The sequence below is a fragment of the Bubalus bubalis genome, chromosome 16 (assembly GCF_019923935.1).
Source record: "Bubalus bubalis isolate 160015118507 breed Murrah chromosome 16, NDDB_SH_1, whole genome shotgun sequence".
Lineage (NCBI taxonomy): Eukaryota > Metazoa > Chordata > Mammalia > Artiodactyla > Bovidae > Bubalus > Bubalus bubalis.
This window is the reverse complement of record NC_059172.1, coordinates 14,109,379-14,125,278: the sequence shown is the minus strand read 5'-3', so window position 1 is coordinate 14,125,278 and position 15,900 is coordinate 14,109,379. Positions and strand designations below refer to the sequence as shown.

Sequence of the window (15,900 nt, the reverse complement as noted above, 5' to 3'; positions counted from 1 at the left end):
CTGTAATTGACCAATTCTGAAGTTCTGTCCCCAGAGAGATGAAGAAAATCAATATGGTCTGCTTCTTCCTAAGACAAATTTGTGTGTTATAGGAGATACACTGTGGTTGATGGATGTGGGCTACATATATTCCCTTGGAGCTTGTTTGCAAAGGCTTATTTGTCCTGTCTTCCGCCTACGTTTTCATAGAAGCTTTAAGGATTAAGGTTGTTTTGCAACTGAAACCTCACTTCTCTGGAGAGGCTATGAGAGAATCTTATGGGCTAGTCTCAAAGGACATTTGCATAGGATTACATTTTATAATCTAAAAGGTAAAAACTATTCCACTTCTTCTAGCCTCTAGAACAAAGTTGTAAATGTCCAGCTCATGTGGATTTGAGAAAGCACAGCATCTGCTGGAAATATTTGTTCCTCACACATGAGACCCAAGCACCAGACAAGTTGATTTCTTTGTCAGCAGCTGCAGGATATGCTATTGTCCTTTTTGCCCTTGAAATCGTTAGGAAGATTTGATTGATTTGGGTTGGTATACATTCAGATTTAGATTTCTCATTGCTAAATTCATTCTTTGGGAAGGTAATGTATCATTACATGGAATCAAAGGAAATCCCCCTCAAAATCATCAGTTTAATGAGAACTGGTCATTCGTTCTGAGTTTTCCTCATCTTCTCTCGGAATGAAGACAAATGTCACAGATACATTATACAAAGAGAAAGGCTGGGCTAAGGTGAAGGCACAAATTAATTTAATTCCTGCTCTAGCTTCAAGTACCTAAATCATTCAAACCAACAACAGCAACACAAAATTAATAGCTCCACATACTTTTGTATTTAACCTTGAAATATGGTCAGGCAATTTAAAACAATTCAACATGCAAATTCAATCAGTATAAAGAATCCATTAGCGATTAAGACCAATTTATTAACTCAAGAAACGTAAACTCAGTGTAATTGCATCATATATTCTATACTTAAAACAGCTGAAGAGCATTAGGAATTGTCAGAAAAGATCAAAACATTGGGAGGGTATTTATCAAAGTACAACTTAAAATATTAATTATCAACTTATTTCAAATCATTGGTTATGTGTTCAAGTAAATTGCAGATAATTTACTAATATTACTTTGATAGATAAAAGAAAGACTTGTATTAATCTACTCTACATAATCTCATCCCCTTGTGTTAAAAACCTCACTGAATTCTACTACCAAAATGAAAACAATGCAAGCCATCAGATCTGAGATTCCTACTAAACCTTCACAATATAATAAATTTCCATGATAGGAGTTAGAACCTGAACTCTGAAATCTTGTTGCATTTTTCCCACAACGTTTCAACTAAAATTGAGTTAACATATAACAACGAAATAAAATAATCTGTGTTTGGTGTTTGAAAAGGGGTTATTACATATTTGATTAAACCATACATTTAGCATTTAATTTTCTTCTACAAAATCCCTTTCTAGAAACTTCCCTCTGTTTAAACACTTCTAGCATCAGGAAATGTACTACTTATTTTAGAATCAACTTATTTTATTCTTGGTCTATTTTATCTTTGATTCAAATTGTGAAGTTATTTACCTGCTATGTCACTTGGAATTCCAACATCTTGACAGATGAGAGGGGACTTTATAATTAAGCTATAAACATTACAATTTTAGATAAGGGTATAAATTAAGTCATTTTAGTAAGGGCCAAAGATAATAAATGCAGAGTAAAATATAGAATAAAATACAGGGTTAGCAAACTCTGGCCCATGAGGAACCTGTTTTTATAGGCCAAGGAATAGCTATTTCATTTTAAAATTGTTAGAAAAAAAGAAAAAGTAATATTTCATAGTACATGATAATGCATAGCATTTACAATTTCGTATCCATAAATAAAGCTTTATTGGAACACAGCCACATTCATTTGTTGACATATTGCCCATTGATGCTAGTGCATTATGTAGATTTGAGTAACTGTGACAGACACAAGTCTAAAACAGTTAACATCTTTACATTAAAAAAAAAAAGATCCCAGTCTAGAAAAATGTTGTCTAATAGAATATAATGTAAAGCACAAATGTATTTAATTTCTTTTTAGTAACCAGGTTAAAAACTATAAACAGAAATAGATAAAATTAAATAAATAATATATTTTATTTAAATCAAAATACTCCAAACATGGTATCAACATGTAATAAAAATCACAAGTGCAATATTTGGCATTCATCATACTTAAAGTTTAAAATAGACTGTGTATTTCACATGTACAGGTCCTATCTCCTCAGACTGCCCATCTCAATACCCATGACCACATAGGCTGGCAGCCACTGTACTGGACGCTGTAGGCACAGCTGACAGATCTTGTCATGTTTAGTCACACCTCCAGCTGCTAAATAGCACGTCTACATTTTGTTGAGTTCACATTTTCTACCGTATTCTGCTGATTCTTTCCTTTCCTGCTGGAGGCTTGGGCCAAAGGTGATTTGCTGGGGTTTGGTGGGGTGGGGTGCTCATGGGCTTCCCTGGTGGCTCAGAGGGTAAAGAATCCACCTGAAATGCAGGAGACCTGGGTTCGATCCCTGTGTCAGGAAGATCGCCTGGAGGAAAGCATGGCAACCCCCTCCAGTATTCTTGCTTGGAGAATCCCCATGGACAGAGGAGCCTGGCGAGCTACAGTACATAGCATCGCAGAGTCAGACACAACTGAGCTACTAAGCACAGAATGAGGCACTTCTTGATGCACCTGCTGTTCACGGCACAGGCGGTAAAATCCTGAAAGTGCGCTTGTTTCTTTCTACCCACATTAAAATCCTATATTTTGAATTGAATGTAAGAAACTAGGTGCTTCCTCTCGATTACAGAACAGGAAGAAATGTCATTTCTTTTGCTCTAGAGAGGATTTTGCTGTTAATGTAGTCTATCCAATTAGTTTTCTTGGCAGCTACAGCTCACCATTGAGTCTTATTATACCCACAGGAAAATATCACCTCTAAATCTTTTTTTAAAGTGCTGCAATTACTGCCACATAAGCCCAACTTACCCTTATGAAGGGCTTCTCCTTTCCGTTCTCACTTCTGAGTTGTGATTCAGAATTATGCTCACACGGAACACTGGTGGTTGACAAGCAAGACTGTGTTCTTCAGCTACAAAAACAAACGAACAAAAAACAATGTCAGGACTCCCGTTTTGAAGGTGAAGAAAATAGAAATTGATTGATCATACTGATTTCAGTTCATATTATTTTACTATACATTTTTTCCTGAATTTTATTAATGCTAAATATCTTCATCATTAAAAGGTAATAAAAGGTGTGTCAAAACTTGTTGCTGAAGAACTCCAGACAAAAATTACACATTTACTTAGCTCAAGCACTTTTAGTTTTTGTGAACTTGTGTTCTCAGGCTGTGAATTTCTAGTGATTTTAATTTTTGCAGTAATGTTTTAATGTAATAAAATTGTTCCCAGATGTTAAGATTGAATTAAACATCAAGAATTATGTCATTAAAAAATTCCATTTGTATGTTTCAGATAATAACAATATAGTTCCATATGTCTCCATGTCTGAGCATGGTGAAGACCCACTCTTCTAGGATATGTTTCATTCTTCTTTGTCAATGTTACCGTATTCTTTCTTTCCTTAATGTTTTTACATCAAACCCAGAGTAACGAATGGATAGTGTGAAGTATGAATTCTGACTATAGAAAGTGTAAAAATCAGTTCCTATTTCCTTCCCTTTCAAATCATAACACAAATGTTAACTGCTGCAGATTCTAAGAAAGAATAGTTTAAGACTGTTATAATTATGGTTGGAAAACAACAGTTATGTATTACCTCTCAACAAATATTAGGTATGCTCATCTTTCTACAGTGAGGCACAGACTGTGAGGAAATTCAGTGAATATAAGGACTGACAGTAATGTAACACTGGTATCTAATATTTTATGGGCTTAGTTTATGGTAATACTCTGCAAAGATTTCATATATATCTCATTAAGTACAACAGATCTATGAGATTACTCTCAATATTTTTCCCATTTTACAGGTAAGGAAGCAGATTTATTGAATTTGAGTAACTTGAGAGTGCCATGGACTGCAAGGAGATCCAACCAGTCATTCTAAAGGAGATCAGTCCTGGGTGTTCTTTGGAAGGAATTATGCTAAAGCTGAAACTCCAGTACTTTGGCCACCTCATGCGAACAGTTGACTCATTGGAAAAGACTCTGATGCTGGGAGGGATTGGGGGCAGGAGGAAAAGGGGACGACAGAGGATGAGATGGCTGGATGGCATCACCGACTCGATGGACGTGAGTTTGAGTGAACTCCGGGAGTTGGTGATGGACAGGGAGGCCTGGTGTGCTGCAATTCATGGGGTCTCAAAGAGTCGGACATGACTGAGCGACTGAACTGAACTGACTGAACTTCAAGGTTAAAACTATATAAGAATAAAAACACATTTTTTTTTTTTGGTTATTCATTGAATGCCAAATGACAAAAATCCCTATATTTGCTTTGATAGGCTGTCCCCTCACTTCATGTCCCATCACTTCATGGCACATAGATGGGGAAACAGTGAAAATAGTGACAGACTATTTTGGGGGGCTCCAATATCACTACAGATGGTGACTGTAGGCATGAAATTAAAAGACGCTTACTCCTTCGAAGAAAAGTTATGAGGAACCTAGACAGCATATTAAAAAGCAGAGACATTACTTTGCCAACAAAGGTCTGTCTAGTCAAGGCTATAGTTTTTCCAGTGGTCATGTATGGATATGAGAGTTGGACTGTGAAAAAAGCTGAGCGCCAAAGAATTGATGTTTTTGAAATGTGGTGTTGGAGAAGATGCTTGACAGTCCCTTGGGCTGCTCAGGGACCCAACCAGTTCATCCTAAAGGAGATCAGTCCTGAACATTCATTGGATGGACTGATGCTGAAGATGAAACTGCAATACTTTGGCCACCTAATGTGAAGAATTGACTCACTTGAAAAGACCCTGATGCTGGGAAAGATTGAAGGTGGGAAGAGAAGGGGACGACAGAGGATGAGATGGTTGAATGGCATCACTGACTCTATGGACATGAGTTTGGGTTAGACTCCAGGAGTTGCTGATGGACAGGGAGGCCTGGCATGCTATACTCCATGGGGTTGCAAAGAGTCAGACACGACTGAGCAACTGAATTGAACTGAGTCTGTCCCCTACTAAAGTTTATTTTCTTTGAAAATTCTGCTTTCCATCTAAACTTCTAACAAAAACACATTCTAAATAGACTGCTTATTTTCCAAAATCAGTCATGTTTTGATTTCGGAAAAAAAAAAAAAACAAAAAAAACTACAAAAATAGAGTACAAATGACAACCGTGGCATTTAAGAAACTGTATTGCTTTATAAACAGTGTGTTTCCCCTAAGGAACAGAAATTATGAAAGGATGTCACACTCAGACTTGAGTAATTTATAAATAATAAATAAATTGAACCATCGATCACAGAATTACAACCTCCCCTATTGAACTCGCTTCTTTCCAGGTTTTTCATTTTTTTTGTGAATATGATTGTCTGCTTCCCAGTTCTGTGGACTCAGATCTCACAATCTTTTTCTTCTCTGCCCCTCACGTGCAATAATTTGTCAACCCTTTGAATTCTGAATGGACAACACACACATCCCTTCAAAATTTTTCCTTTTCACCTGTATCACCATAACCATTTTATAATCTTTTTGTCTTTTCTGTTGCACTTCCCTCCGAATTGAGATCCTTGACCAAGCTTCCTCCTTCTGATTCTCTCCAGATACTTCTGCAAAATTCCTTTTTCTCCAGCACTGTTCTGCATAGTACTTAAATATTAATCCTGGAGTCAGGATACCAGGGTTCAAATTGTGGCCCCACCACTGACTCACTCAGATTCTAGGCCAGTCCCTAAAACGTTAGCCTTCAGTTTCTCTAACACAAGAATAAACAGTATTGCCTACGTCATCAGGTTATTCTGAAGACTATATAAAATCAAATTGGCACACCCCTTAAAATGGTGCCCATAACAAAAACTATTAGCTATTATTTTTATATTCAGGGGGAAAGTCTTCAGTAGTTTTAAGTTTCTAAACATGGCATTCAAGGTCCTTAATACCTAGTTCCAATCCATGTGTGCGTTTTATTTTGGTCACACCATCCAGAATTGTGGGATTTTAGTTCCCCCGCTGGAGACTGCTCCTGCACCCTTGGCAGTGGAAGTACTCAGTGCTAACCACTGGACTCCCAGGGAAGTCCCCAAATCCATTCTCGCAATCACATTTTCTCATGAATCCAACTCAATCCGATTCAACATCTAGTTAGCCAGAACCCATCTATACAATGGAGAGGATTAAAATGCCGGACACACTACTTATCAGTGAGGCAATACTTGCACTGAGAATCTTCAAAAATGAGAATTTCACCAGACCAGGCCATTAAGGTAAAGGAGAGGACACACACAGCATTCCACACCCACACTCCACTCAGCCACGCAGGACCATGTTATATACTTGCCTGCGTCCTCCCCTCCTCAAGTCTTCTTCTGTGTTCTCTGCTTAGAATTCCCATTTTTCCCTCATTGTCAACACTTAAAATTCTGTTATATCTCCTAAGACTCAATTCAAAAGTTGTTGTTTTTTTTTTTCAAGGAAGCCTTGATTTCACTATCTGAAAATTATTTACATTTTTTCTTTCTCATGACATCTTAGCCAAATCTCTCTGTGGGGCATTACGTATTCTATTTTCATAGCTATTTATGCATAGAATAAAAGTTCCTTGAAAATTAGGAGCTGTGTACAATTTATTTTTTGCTTCTTACAACACTTAGTCTCTAATAAATATCCAGAAGATAGTTGTGCAATTAAGTGAATGTTGTTTTAAAGCCAGAAGAACTCAGGATAGAACTGATTTGCTCAAGTCACTGATCCTGGTTATAAGTTCCCTAAGGACAGAAATTATGTTAGCCTTGTTCATCACCATATTCCTGATGTAATATGTCATGAATATTTCTGAATCAGTATCAGCTCATACCCGTGGCAATAATATTCACCAAAATCCAGTTGTCACAAGGTCATTGTTCACTCATTTAAATTATGAATTTTTATTATATTTGAAATCTAAGAATTATACACTCTTCTCATCATTCTGTGTTAATGTCTCTGCTATCTGATTATTATAGCCAAATATATTCATTCATTTGATGTTATAAGGTGGTTATGGATTAACATTTCTATATAGTATGTCTATTCTTTTATGGCTGAAAACATAATGAAAGTGCATTTGTGATTAAACATATCCTTTTTCATTTAAAGTTTATGGAAATTCTAGACTTGCACAGTGGATTCTTTTAAAAACATGTCCAAAAAAAAAAAGAAAGTTTAGGCAGTGGGGACCAGAGGATTGTCATTTAAATGAGTGAGGTCTGTGAAGAAGGTCAGAGTGTGAGATTACAGATTTTGCTCAACATTATATTTGGCTAAAAAACAAAAACACCAAAAAAACAAATCTCAGCAGGTTTGTTTAATTGAATGATGTTTTCAAATCCACTTTCATTAGCTGGAGTGCTGCAGGACCCAGAAGTTCAGGAAGGAAATCTGTTTCTAGTAGCTTATAGAGATAATGATAAACCATCTTAAAGTCTGGATTTATTAAAAATGACTCAAATACATTATAGGGCAACGGTAACTTGGTAATGCTTGATTTACCAACCAGTGGGATGGAATTACAAATGCATTAACATTTATACAAAAGAAAGCAAGTAGCAGTTGAGTCTATATTGTTTTTGACATAGTTAAACAAACTGTTATTTCACTTTGTGTGGCTAACAAAATAAGACCTATAAAATAGAAGAAACATTCCCTTTTGGAACTTAAACAATGTGGAAAATCTAGTATTAATGAAACGGAAATCTTCTTTCTTTATGCACATGAGTGCTATATTCATTAAAATACACACACACACAGGAAGAAGAAGCTATTTTTTCTTACAATAGATAGCCATCACATTGATTATTTTTATGACTAAGGTTTGATCAAGCAGAACATACAGAGTTAGAAAGCAAAATATAACCCCAAGGAAGAGGGGAATTAACAACTATGGAGTATACCTATGAAATCTAATTATATACATGCATATTAATCTCTGTCATTAATTTCCCTGAAGTGTGAAGTTAACAAACCTAGACAGTGTATTAAAAAGCAGAAATGCCACTTTGCTGACAAAGGTCCTTATAGTAAAAGCTATGTTTTTCCAGTAGTCATGTACAGATGTGAGAGTTGGACCATAAAGAAGGCTGAGCACTGAAGAACTGATGCTTTTGAATTGTTTTGGAGAAGACTCTTGAGAATCCCTTGAACTGTAAGGAGATCAAGCCAGTCAATCCTGAAGGAAATCGACCCTGAATATTCATTGGAAGGACTAATGCTGAAGCTCCAATACTTTGGTCACCTGATGGGAAGAGTCAGTTCATTAGAAAAGACTCTGATTCTGGGCAAGATCAAAGGCAAAGGAGAAGAGGGTGGCGAGACTGACGCGGTTAGATAGCATCACCGACACAATGGGCATGAATTTGCGCAAACTCCAGAGAACAGTGGAGGACAGAGGAGACTGGTGTAATGCGGTCCATGGAGCCACAGAAAGTCAGACATGACTTAGTGACTGGCCAACAACGTTACTTTCAAGCCATTCCTTGATTTTGTTCCTGAAGATTTCAGACTCCTGGTCTTTCCATCCATGTGCATATATTTACTCATACACTCAAAAATATTTACTGAGGAGAGGTGCATAAGATGTGTAAGCTCATTGCCCCATGCAGTTTATGGTTTAATCATGGAAGAGCATGTTAAACAAATAAAAAAGGGCTGAGTCGCTTTGCTGTCCAAATGAAAATATCACTACATTGTTAATATAAAGTAAATACATAATAAAATATTAATATAAAATAAAATACAAAAAAATAGCACAGGATGCTCTAAGCAAAACCAGCTTCATAGGTACAGGGTCTGAGGAATCTCATGAGAGTCCACGCTCAGAAAAGCTGCAGACTTGGTTTAATGCTCTCCCATTGCTGTCTGGAAATTTTTTGATTCTTTTAAGTTTGAAATTGTGTGTTACAATTAAGTCCAGTGGTAGAAGGGAATATGCAGGTGACCAGAGGAGACAGTGCAACATAAATGTCTGCCATCCTTCTTCTGCCCCCATTCTTATGTAGCACAGAATCCTGGTGAAAACTAGGATATATGGTGGTTCAGTGCTACTTAAAAGAATATAAGTATCTTACGTCTAAGACTGAGTAAGCAGGCATACTGACAGCACCCAGAGGCAACCCTTTCTATCAAGCACCTGCTTTGAAAGTAGAAAGGGGCTAATGACATTGAAAGAAATATGAGCAACCCAGAAAGTCTATCATATCTTTTCTTATTCATGTTACTTTCCTGTATCAGCTAACCACTTATGCTGGATAGGGTGGCACTGAAGCAAAGGGGAAAGGGTAACCCACAGTTCCTTTTCTTGTCTGCACTTCTTATCCATCAGTAAGCTGAAAGTAGAGAACCTTGATAGAATATGTGCATGTCAAGAAATGAAATGAAAGTGAAAGTGAAGTTGCACAGCTGTGCCTGAATCTTTGTGACCCCATGCACTGTAGCCTGCCAGGCTTCTCTGTTCATGGGATTTTCCAGGCAAGAATACTGAAGTGGGTTGCCTTTTCCTTCTCCAGTCTGTTCAGTTCAGTTGCTCAGCTGTGTCCGACTCTTTGCAACCCTATGGACTGCAGCACTCCAGGCCTCCCTATCCATCACCAGCTCTTGGAGTTTACACAAACTCACATCCATTGAGTCAGTGATGCCATCCAACCATCCTCTGTCGTCCCCTTCTCCTCTCGCCTTCAATCTTTCCCAGCATCAGGGTCTTTTTAAATGAGTCAGCTCTTTGCAGCAGGTGGCCAAAGTATTGGAGTTTTAGCTTCAACATCAGTCCTTCCAATGAATATTCAGGACTGATTTCCTTTAGGATGGACTGGTTGGATCTTCTTGCTGGCCAAGGGACTCTCAAGAGTCTTCTCCAACACCACAGTTCAAAGCATCAGTTCTTTGGCACTCAGCTTTCTTTATAGTCCAACTCTCACATCCATACATGACTACTGGAAAAACCATAGCTTTGACTAGATGGACCTTTGTTGGCAAAGTAATGTCTTTGCTTTTTAATATGCTGTCTAGGTTGGTCATAGCTTTTCTTCCAAAGAGCAAGAGTCTTTTAATTTCATGGCTGTAGTCACCATCTGCAGTGATTTTGGAGCCTAGAAAAATAAAGTATCTGACTGTTTCCACCGTTTCTCCATCTATTTTGCCATAAAAACACCTAAATTGGTTCTGTGCAACATTTCTTTTGCTCTGATAAGAAGGAAATACATACATGCATGCATGAAATACAAAATAGGAATTGTGCAATTGTTGTTTTTGCATACATGTTAAACTCATATTTGCTATTAGAATCGGCTTTAAATACTATCATGATAAATGTCAAAATACAATCATTTAAAATGTTATACTATATTTTAATAATGCATTAAATGAAAGCTGGTAGTTACAAATTTTAACTTTTCTTTACTAAGAGTATCAAATAACAAATAAAAAGCATCCTGAAAAATTAAGTAAGAAGGAAAAAGAAGAGAGAAGCTTTATAATCTAATGCAATAGTTTTGCTTTTTGAACAAGGATTCCACATATTCATTTTGGGCTGGACCCTGCAAGTTATGTCAGTGGACCTGTTGTAAGAGTATGTGGACAAGATCTGATTAAGCCTGGGAAGGTAGGGGATGACTTCTTGCCAGGTGATAATTAAATTGAGAGTAAAGATGAGCAAGAGTGAAGCAGATACAAACGACTGTAGGAAGCCTGAGAGGGAAGCTGGAGGTAGCAGGGGTGGGGTGGTTAGATGTTCCAGGCAGAGGGTCGGGTCCAAAGACACTAAAGGAAGAAGAAAGTAGAAGTGTTTGTGGAGCAGAAATAAAGTTAACGTGGTTGGAACTTAAGTAGGTGAGGGATTGCTCTGGGTAAAGCTTCTACCATGCTGCAATTCTTTGTAAGAAGGAAAACAATAGGGTTGAAAGCAGCTGGAAAACCCAGGCTTGATTAGGAAAAAAGATATAACTATGTGCATAACTATATTATGATTTGATCCTCAGTTTTAACTATGTGCCTGGCATTTTGCCAAGTAAATTACCGTTACTTTTTGGTTCTCTCAACAACCAAGCAAAGTGGGATTTACTGGTTTCATTATTAAGACAAGGAAATATGAGGCTCAGATGGATGGGGGTATTTGTCCTTGGTCATCTAGCTAGTGAGTGACACACATAGATGAAAGAGTTTCTCTAAATATAAACTAGAACAGAAGCTCCAGGAGGGAAGGGACTTTGCCTGTCTTTGTGTTTCTATTTTCTTAGCATATACACAATACCCGGCACATACTAAGCTGTCAATATTTGTTGAATGAATGAATGAATTACTGGGGTAAGACTTATTTGGGAAATTCACTGGTCTTCATGATTTCAAATGGGTTTTAGAGTATTTGAATGGAATTTTTGTAAATTTTGAGTATCAGTAATTTTGTAAATTTTTAGAATCAGTTTCTTTTCAAATAAACTATAAAAATAAAAAGGGAAAGCAGCAAGTTTAGCTGAAAGTGAAAAGAGAGGAAGGTAGAGTATAGACTTAGTCTTTATTAACTGCATGACCTTCAATTGAAGTCACTCCCCTTCAATTCTTATCTTATTTTTTTCCCCAATGAACTAGAACAGGTTGTGTGAGAACTTCTTATATTATGATTTGATCCTGTGAGGTGTCTAGCAATGATACAATTCAAAGCATAAGGTTTCTCTTTCCTACAAAGAGGAAACACAAAATAAGATCATACAACTCTGAGGCACCAAATTCCTCAAACAATCTCACTCCATTCATTCATTCATGTATTCATTCATCCATTCTTTTAGCAAGCCTTTCTGAGAGGTGTACCATAACACATGCCCACAAAAAGCCTTCTGCTGAAAAGCTGAAATAAACAAATGATCTCCATTTCTGGAAGCAGGAAGACCTTGAATTGGTAGAGCCCGGCTTAGAGTTTATCTGCAACTCAAAGATGGGAAAAACCAAATCAATTTCCATTTTGAATGGTGACTCAGGGATCAAGCAGCGCCAATACTGCAGTAATGCGGAATAAAATGACAGCATTCTTCAGAATAAATCCTGACATGTGACTCATTTCACTACTTCCCTTACTTTGACTTTCCTTTGGTGAAAGAGCAAAGGCAGACAGTCATAAAACCTCCAACACAGAGCAAGATCTGTGCCTCCCACTCCTAAAAACCAGTCCCACCAACAGAGAGGCAAGCATGTGATTAAGAGGAGCTGGGCAGGAAGCATAATGCTCACACAGGGTCCAAGAGGCAGAGCTCACTGAAAAGAAACAGATACAATGTTCCCACATTGAGATGTGACTTTCCTGGTAGCACAAGAGGCATTTCTTATAGGAAGTGAGCATGACAAAAGGATGAAGAAGGTAGCACTGGGCTCAGATGTTTAGGGAACTTCAGCTGTTTCTCATATTTGGGGAGGATGAACCAGTGAAGAAGGCAAGTTTACGTAATTGCTTATAAAAAGTAGACAACATCAGAAGGAGACAGTCAACACTAGCTAACACCTGGAGCAATGTAGCAACTATTATGAAAAGATTTACTTTGAAATTCAAGGATTGAATGAGTTAATTATAGCTAACAAGCAATCAGTTTTTCAAGGCAAGGTGGCTGTAGAATGTGCCTCCCTGACCTCTAAGTTCAGAGAGCTTGATGGAAGGGACCCAGCTGCGGGGCTCTGAAATAACTGCCACATTTGTACCCCAGCTGTGTTTTCACTCAAGCTGCTTCTAACCAAGGGTGGAGCATAGTAGCTTCACTCTGTAAGACATGGAGCCCCTCTAACAGCTGACTCTGTTCTGAGGAGGCATCTGTCCTTTGATAGCCTTATTGAATCTTTCTTGGTCTGCACAATGGCTCAATGGTTAAAGAATTTGCTTGCAATGCAAGAGACACAGGAGACGTGAGTTCGATTCCTGGGTCAGGAAGATCCCCTGGAGGAGGAAATGGCAACTCAGTATTCTTGCCTGAAGAATCCCATGGACAGAAGAACCTGGTGGGCTATAGTCCATGAGATTGCAAAGAGTTGGACATAACTGAGCACCAAGCACAGTGATCCAGGAAGCTTCCACCCAACTTCTGTTCACTTGGAATTCAGAGTACATCCTGGTCCAGTGGTTCCCCAGCCTTCCTACTAACTCCATCCTCATTTTCTTTGAAAAACACTAATTTTTAGAAAATCTGATCTTTGTGTCTGTTTCTTGGGAGACCTAGACTAACACAAACATACACGTAGAGAAGAAACCTGCTGAGTGAATCACTCTTGGTCTCAATCTGGTGAATGATTCACTGAGAAATACACAAGCTCTGCACTTAATGAAGTGAAAAGAACATGAACAAGTTGAAATGCACTGAGTACTAATCATGTGTTGGGTGCTGAACTAACTGCTTCTCATGCCTTATGTCACTTACTTCTTTCAACAACCCCATGGAGTAGTTTATCTATAGATGAAACTGTAGCTGGCCAGCTCATGAGTGTTGGAGCCAGAATTTCAAGCCAGGTCTTCATTTCCCTTTATTGGTTCAAAGCAATGTATTGCTGCAAAGTACTTTACTTTAAAGTCTATGCCTTTAATTATCTTGTACTACATCCATTACCATCAGTATCCTTGATATCATTTTATACAGTAAGAAAACAATAACATGCTTATAGAAGAAAAATATTGCATTCATCATCACTAATACTACCATCACCATCACCATCATTATCAACACCCTCACCTTCATCATCAATCATAATCTAAAAGAAACTCAGTTATTGATCATAAACATATGCATTCTATTCTTTAGTTCTTATGATTACCCAGTGAATTAGGCAAACATTAGAAATAAAGCTCAGACGTACCATCTCAACCTAAGCCCAGCATTTTTTCACTGAATCATGCCACCTCCTTCTCTATGCTACACCTTTGCCCAAGGTGAATTAAAGATGTTGGAGATTTGATACTTTGCTTATACATCTGTTTTTAACTGCCAGAAGGACACTTGGGATCTTGGTTTAATAGCTGGACTCAGTAGGGCAGACATGATGTGCTTATTTTAGAAACAGCTTTCTCTCTAGGACCAGGGGATTGAGCAATTTGGGTGGTATTATAGGAAACCTTTTGCCTCTGGGTCAAAGTCACTGGGCTCCAGACCAAGTCAGTAATGATCAAATGCCAGTCTGTCTGACAGCTGTCTGGTGGCCTCTGTGATAGGGCCTCCAGCCAGTCACTTGTGGGCAACCTTCCATGCTGCATCCAGTGCCTGCTGCCATTTCTAATGGCAGGCACAGCAGAAAGGTTGGCAGTTCAAATAGGCACAGAGACCCTGGTATCCATTATTCGAGACCAACACTTAAATTCTAATTTAATAACAGCTCCCAAACCAGTAGCAATTTCTCTCCAAAAGAAGGTTCTTTCTCTGGGCCATCTGCCCCACTCATCAGCCCACCACTTTCTCTTTTCAAATACTGAGATGAAAATTTACCTTTGAATTAAGCACAAGGTCAGATAAAATAAGTCACTGTGAACAGTCATTATATTTTCTGTCACTGGACCAATTAAGATTTCCAGCTGTCATTTTCTGATGTTGCAGCGCCATAAAAAATGACACTGAGATGCATTGATCTGTGTCAAAGCTGCTTCCGAGGGAAAATGGGACCCAAAATAATGATAATTGTCATAGGATGTCACACCATTAAATGAAACATAAAAAGCAAAACACTGTGGGGAATCTGCAAAGTCATCCTCCTTGTCGAGGTGAGACCACATTACACCAAGGCGAGCCCACTGTTTCAGTGACTATTCTTGCTCTAAGGTGGATACCCTCCCTGGTCTCTAATAAAACAGATTCTGCCCTGTTCATGCTAATTTGATTTCAATTGAAGTTTCAAACTCATAATCATTTGAATAAGAGAATCTTGCTGGAATCTCAAGATTTATGTAAAGTAGGTCATCTACTTCTTATATTTTCAAATAGTTCAGCCCATTAGATCCCCTTTACCAAAAATTGCAAACTCTAATGTTTGCTTCAGTTCAGTTCAGTTGCTCAGTTGTGTCCAATTCTCTGTGACCCCACAGACTGCAGCATGCCAGGCTTCCCTGTCCATCACCAACTCCTGGGACTTGCTCAAATTCATGTCCATTGAGCTGGTGATGCCTTCCAACCATCTCATCCTCTGTCATCCCCTTCTTCTCCTGCCTTCAATCTTTCCAGCATCAGGGTCTTTTAAAATGAGTCATTTCTTCACATCAGGTAGCCAAAGTATCAGAGTTTCACCTTCAGCATCAATCCTTCCAATGAATATTCAGGCTTGATTTCATTTAGAATGGACCGGTTGGATCTCTTCATAGTCCAAGGGACTCTCAAGAGTCTTCTCCAACACCACAGATCAAAAGCATCAATTCTTCAGCACTCAGCTTTCTTTATAGTCCAACTCTCACATCCATACATACTGGAAAAACCATAGCTTTGACTAGATGGACTTTTGTTGGCAAAGTAATGTCTATTCTTTTTAATATGCTGTCTAGGTTGGCCATAGATTTTCTTCCAAAGTACAAGTGTCTTTTAATTTCATGGCTGCAATCACCATCTGCAGTAATTTTGGAGCCCCCCAAAATAAAGTCTCTCACTGTTTCCATTGTTTCCCCATTGTATGCCATGAAGAGATGGGACTGCATGCCATGATCTTCGTTTTGTGAATGTTGAGTTTTAAGCCAACTTTTTCACTCTCCTCTATCACTTTC

The 15,900-nt window shown here is 38.1% G+C and overlaps 1 long non-coding RNA gene across 1 annotated transcript in view; it reads right to left on the bottom strand.

The window, feature by feature from the left end:
- Positions 1 to 348: 348 nt before the first annotated feature.
- Positions 349 to 15,900, bottom strand: part of LOC123327555 — a 1,360,034-nt gene continuing 1,344,482 nt past the window's right edge. The window contains exons 6-7 of the long non-coding RNA XR_006640074.1: positions 3,026 to 3,128; positions 349 to 2,535 (exon numbers count right to left, since the gene is read on the bottom strand). This is a non-coding gene — a long non-coding RNA (uncharacterized LOC123327555). The remainder of the gene's footprint in view (positions 2,536 to 3,025; positions 3,129 to 15,900) is intronic.